General features: G+C 38.6%; 1 protein-coding gene and 1 non-coding gene across 2 annotated transcripts in view; both read left to right on the top strand.

Annotated features, from left to right (window-relative positions):
• Positions 1-6,270, top strand: part of SPATC1 (spermatogenesis and centriole associated 1) — a 28,359-nt gene that overhangs the window by 10,452 nt on the left and 11,637 nt on the right. The window lies entirely within an intron of this gene.
• On the top strand, positions 2,959-3,031 carry TRNAG-UCC (transfer RNA glycine (anticodon UCC)). The gene has a single exon. It is a non-coding gene; the product is annotated as a tRNA-Gly (tRNA).

Genomic DNA, 6,270 nt, shown 5'->3' with positions numbered 1-6,270 from the left:
GGCTCAGGACACTCCTGTTCATGGGAATCCCCTGTGGTCCAGTGGTGAGTACTCCGTGCTTTCAAGTATCCCCACCCCCAGCCAAAATTTCAACAGGCTGATCCTGAGATTCTCATCGCTGGTCTTTATGGGTCAAAAACCTGTGGACACTGTGTCCACAACTGAGACCACAACAGTCTTGGCTCCAAGCAGTGGATATACACTTCCCCAGGAGCTGTACCCACACAGCGTGCAGTGCCATCCAGGGATGCACTTAATTGGCCCCTGAACCTTGACAGTGTCTTCACTGCAACCCTAAATGCCGTCAATGAGTCTTTTTGTTAATAACAATTTTCAGTTCAGTTCAGTTGCTCAGTCGTGTCTGACTCTTTGCTACCCCATGGACTGCAGCACACCAGGCTTCCCTGTCCATCACCAACTCCCGGAGCTTGCTCAAACTCATGTCAGTGATACCATCCAACCGTCTCATCCTCTGTCGTCCCCTTCTCCCAGCATCAGGATCTTTTCCAAGGAGTCAGTTCTTCCATCAGGTGGCCAAAGTATTGGAGCTTCAGCTTCAAGCATCAGTCCTTCCAATGAATATTCAGGACTGATTTCCTTTAGGATGGACTGGCTGGATCTCCTTGCTGTCCAAGGGACTCTCAAGAGTCTTCTCCAACACCACAGTTCAAAAGCATCAGTTCTTTGGTGCTCAGTTTTCTTCATGGTCCGACTCTCACATCCATACATGACTACTGATAGAACCATAGCTTTGACTAGACTGACCTTTATATGCAAAATAATATCTCTGCTTTTTAGTACACTATCAAGCTTTGTCATAGATTTTCTTCCAAGGAGCAAGCATCTTTTAATTTCATGGCTGCAGTCACCATCTGCAGTGATTTTGGAGCCCAAGAAAATAAAATCTGTCACTGTTTCCATTGTTTCCCCATCTATTTGCCATGAAGTGATGGGACCGGATGCCATGATCTTCATTTTTTGAATGTTGAGTTTTAAGCCAGCTTTTTCACTCTCCTCTTTCACTTTCATCAAGAGGCTCTTCAGTTCCTCTTCACTTTCTGCCATAAGGGTGGTGTCATTTGCATATCTGAGTTTTTTTATATTTCTCCCAGCAATCTTGATTCCAGTTTGTGCTTCATCGAGCCAGGCATTTCAAATGATGTACTCTGCATATAGGGCTTCCCTTGTGACTCAGCTGGTAAAGAATCCACTGCAATGCGGGAAACCTGGGTTTGATCCCTGGGTTGGGAAGATCCCCTGGAGAAGGGAAAGGCTACCCACTTCAGTATTCTGGCCTGGAGAATTCCATGGACTGCATAGTCCATGGGGTCACAAAGAGTCAGACACAACTGAGCAACTTTCACTCACTCACTCACTCTGCATATAAGTTAAATAAGCAGGGTGACAATATACAACCTTGATGTACTCCTTTCCCAATTTGGAGCCAGTCTGTTGTTCCATGTCCGGTTCTAATTGTTGCTTCCTGACTTGCATACAGAAGTTTCAAGAGGCAGATAAGGTGGTCTGATATTCCCATCTCTTTAAGAATGTTGCAAAAAAAAAAAGAATTTCCACAGTTTGTTATGATCCACACAGTCAAAGGCTTTGGCATAGTCAATGAAGCAGAAGTAGATGTTTTTCTGGAACTCTCTTGCTTTTTCTATGATCCAACAGATGTTGGCAATTTGATCTCTGGTTCCTCTGCCTTTTCTAAATCCAGCTTGAACATCTGGAAGTTCTTGGTTCATGTATTGTTGAAGCCTCGCTTGGAGAATTTTGAGCATTACTTTACTAGCGTGTGAGATGAGTGCAGTTGTGCAGTAGTTTGAACATTCTTTGGCATTGTCTTTCTTTGGGATTGGAATGAAAACTGAGATTTTCCAGTCTTGTGGCCACTGCTGGGTTTTCCAAATTTGATGGCATATTGAGTGCAGCACTTTCACAGCATCATCTTTTAGAGCTTGAAATAACTCAAATGAAATGCTATCACCTCCACTAGCTTTGTTCGTGGTAATGCTTCCTAAGGCCCACTTGACTTTGCATTCCAGGATGTCTGGCTCTTAGGTGAGTGATCACACCATCATGGTTATCTGGGTCATGAAGATCTTTTTTGTATAGTTCTTCTGTGTATTCTTGCCACCTCTTCTTAATATCTTCTGCTTCTGTTAGGTCCATACCATTTCTGTCCTTTATTATGCCCATCTTTGCATGAAATCTTCCCTTGGTATCTCTAATTTTCTTGGAGATCTCTAGTTTTTTCCATTCTATTGTTTTCCTCTATTTCTTTGCACTGATACTAGAAAAGGGTTTCTCATCTCTCCTTGCTATTCTTTGGAACTCTGCATTCAGATGGGTATATCTTTCCTTTTCTTCTTTGCCTTTCACTTCTCTTCTTTTCTCAGCTATTTGTAAGGCCTCCTCAGACAAGCATTTTGCCTTTTTGTATTTCTTTTTCTTGGGGATGGTCTTGATCACTGCCTCCTGTACAGTGTCATGAACCTCTGTCCATAGTTCTTCAAGCACTCTGTCTATCAGATCTAATCCCTTGAATCTATTTCTCACTTCCACTGTATAATCATAAGGGATTTAATTTACATCATACCTGAATGGTCTAGTGGTTTTCCCTACTTTCTTCAATTTGAGTCTGAATTTGGCAATAAGGAATTCATGATCTGAGCCACAGTCAGCTCCCGGTCTTGTTTTTGCTGACTGTATAGAGCTTCTCCATCTTTGGCTGCAAAGAACATAATCAATCTGATTTCAGTATTGACCATCTGATGTCCATGTGTAGAGTCTTCTCTTGTGTTGTTGGAAGAGGGTGTTTGCTATGACCAGTGTGTTCTCTTGGCAAAACTCTGTTAGCCTTTGCCCTGCTTCATTTTGTACTCCAAGGCCAAATTTGCCTGTTACTCAGGTATCTCTTAATAACAATTTTATTAAGATATAATTTATGGGACTTCCTTGGTGGTCCAATGGTTAAGACTTTGCGTTTCCAATGCAGGGGGCACAGGTTCAATCCCTGGTCAGGGAACTAAGATTCCTCATGCCACAAGGCGAGGCCAATAAACAAACAAAAGATATACTTCACATACATACCATACAATTCACCCATTTAAAGTGTACAATTTAATATTTCTTGATATATGCACAGATATGTACAAACACCACCACAATCAGTTTTAGAACTCTTTCATCACCCCAAAAAGAAATCCTTTAGCAATCACATTCCTAACACTCAATCCTCCTCAGCTCTAAGCAACCACTAATTTACTCTCTGCTATTATGGATTTGTTTGTTCTGGACATTCCATATAAGTGGATTCATACATAAGTGGCTTTTATGGCTGGCTCCTTTCATTTAGAATAATGTTTTCAAGGTTTATCCATGTTGTAGCATGAATCAGTACTTCTAGGTGGGAGATGGGGAAGGTTGTTTTTATGGATGAATAATATTCCATTAATGGATGTACCACATTCATTTATCCATTCATCAGTTCATGGACTTTTGTTTCCTCCTTTTGGCTATTATGAATAATGATGCTGTAAGCCTTCATGTACAAGTTTTGTGTACATATATGTTTCCATCTCTCTTGACTATATATCCAGGTGTGAATTTGCTGTATCCTTTATAACTCTATGTTTAACTCTTTGAGGAACTGCCAGGTTGTTTTCCAGTGGAGCGGCATGATTTTACATAAGGCACCAGCAATGAAGGAGCATTTCTATTCCTCCTCATCCTGCCAATACTTAATCTCTGAGTTTTTGATTATGGCCATCTTAGTGGGTTTGAAGGGATATATCATTCTGATGTTAATTTGCAGTTCCCTGATGACTAATTAGGTTGAGCAACTTTTCATGTATTTATTGGCCATTTTTATATCATCCTTGAGAAATTCATGTTCAGATCTTTGGTCCATTTTTAAATTGGACTATTTGGTTTTTATTTTTGAGTTGTAAGATTGCTTTATATAATCTGGATATAAGTCCCTTATCAAATATATGATTTGGAAATATTTTCTCCCATTTTGTCTTTTCAGTTTCTTGATAGTGTGCTTTGAAACACAAAAGCTTTTAATTTTGATGAAATCCAACTTATTTTTTCTTTTATTGTTCTGATAGGGAGTTCATTGAATCTGTAAATCAATTAGGGGAGTATATACTATCTTCACAATATTAAGTCTTCCAATCCATAAACACAGGATATCTTCCATTTATTTAGAGTTTCTTTCATTTCTATCAATAATGTTTATAGTTTTCAAAGCATAAGTTTTGCATATCTTTTGTTAAATTTATTCCCAAATATTTTACTCTTTTTGATGCTATTGTCTTAATTTTACTTCTGGATTGTTCATTGATAGTATATGGAAATACAATTGATTTTTGTAGACCCACCGATGAATCCTGCACTCTGTGTTCTAAGGACCACACAGTTCCTTCAGCTAGTTACCTGTTAACTGATTGAGTTTGGGATCTCAAATGGCTGTCACAGGGGTCACAGTTTATAGGGTCATTCTGTGGACAATTCCTAGACTGACCCTTTTTTTTTCTTTTTAATTTTTTTTTTTATTGAAGGATAATTGCTTTACAGAATTTTGTTGTTTTCTGTCAAACCTCAACATGAATCAGCCATAGGTATACATATATCCCCTCCCTTTTGAACCTCCCTCCCATCTCCCTCCCCATCCCACCCCTCTAGGTTGATACAGAGCCCCTGTTTGTCTGTTGATGGACATCTAGGTTGCTTCCATGTTCTAGCTATTGTAAATAGTGCTGCAATGAACAATGGGATACATGTGTCTTTTTCAATTTTGGTTTCCTCAGGGTATATGCCTAGGAGTGGGATTGCTGGGTCATATGGTGGTTTTATTCCTAGTTTTTTTAAGGAATCTCCATACCATCTTCCATAGTGGCTGTATCAATTTACATTCCCACCAACAGTGCAAGAACATTCCCTTTTCTCCACACCCTCTCCAGCATTTATTGTTTGTAGACTTTTTGATGATGGCCATTTTGACCAGTGTGAGGTGATATCTCATTGTAGTTTTGTTTTGTTTTGTTTTCATTGTAGTTTTGATTTGCATTTCTCTAATAATGAGCGATGTTGAGCATCTTTTCATGTGTTTGTTAGCCATCTGTATGTCTTTTTTGGAGAAATGTCTGTTTAGGTCTTTTTCCCACTTTTTTATTGGGTTGTTTGTTTTTCTGGCATTGAGTTGTATGAGCTGCTTGTATATTTTGGAAATTAATCCTTTGTCAGTTGTTTCATTTGCTATTATTTTCTTCCATTCTGAGGGTTGTCTTTTCATTTTGCTTATAGTTTCCTTTGCTGTGCAAAAGCTTTTAAGTTTAATCAAGTCTCACATGTTTACTTTTGTTTTTGTTTCCATTACTCTAGGAGGTGGGTCATAGAGGATCTTTCTTTGATTTATGTCATCGGGTGTTCTGCTTATGTTTCCTCTAAGAGTTTTGTAGTTTCTGGTCTTACATCCACTTTAATAGTTTGTCTTTGTGTATGGTGTTAGGAAGTGTTCTAATCTCATTTTTTACATGTAGCTGTCCAGTTTTCCCAGCACCATTTATTGAAGAGGCTGTCTTGCTTCCTTTGTCAAAAATAAGGTACCCATAGGTGCCTGGGTTTATTTCTGGGCTTTCTATCTTGTTCCATTGGTCTATATTTCTGTTTTTGTGCCAGTACCATACTGTCTTGATGACTGTGGCTTTGTAGTATAATCTGAAGTCAGGAAGCTTGATTCCTCCAGCTCCGTTCTTCTTTCTCAAGACTGCTTTAGCTATTTAGGGTCTTTTGTGTTTCCATATGAATTGTGAAATTTTTTGTTCTAGTTCTGTGAAAAATGACATTGGTAATTTGACAGGGATCACATTGAATTTGTAGAATAGTCATTTTCACAATATTGATTCTTCCTACCCAGGAACATGGAATATCTCTCCATCTGTTTATGTCATCTTTGATTTCTTTCATCAGTGTCTTATAATTTTCTGTGTACAGTTCTTTTGTCTCCTTAGGTAAGTTTATTCCTAGATATTTAATTATTTTTGTTGCAATGGTGAATGAGATTGATTACTTAATTTCTCTTTCTGATTTTTCATTGTTAGTATATAGAAATGCAAGTGATTTCTGTGAATTGCTTTTGTATCCTGCAACTTTGCCAAATTCGCTGGTTAGCTCTAGTAATTTTCTGATACTATCTTCAGGGTTTCTCTGTACAGTATCATGTCATCTGCAAACAGTAAGAGCTTTCCATCTTCTTTT

This window comes from Odocoileus virginianus, unplaced genomic scaffold (assembly GCF_023699985.2).
Source record: "Odocoileus virginianus isolate 20LAN1187 ecotype Illinois unplaced genomic scaffold, Ovbor_1.2 Unplaced_Contig_23, whole genome shotgun sequence".
NCBI classification, from domain to species: Eukaryota; Metazoa; Chordata; class Mammalia; order Artiodactyla; family Cervidae; genus Odocoileus; species Odocoileus virginianus.
The sequence above is the reverse complement of the archived record's forward strand: the minus strand, read 5'-3'. Positions and strand labels throughout refer to the sequence as shown.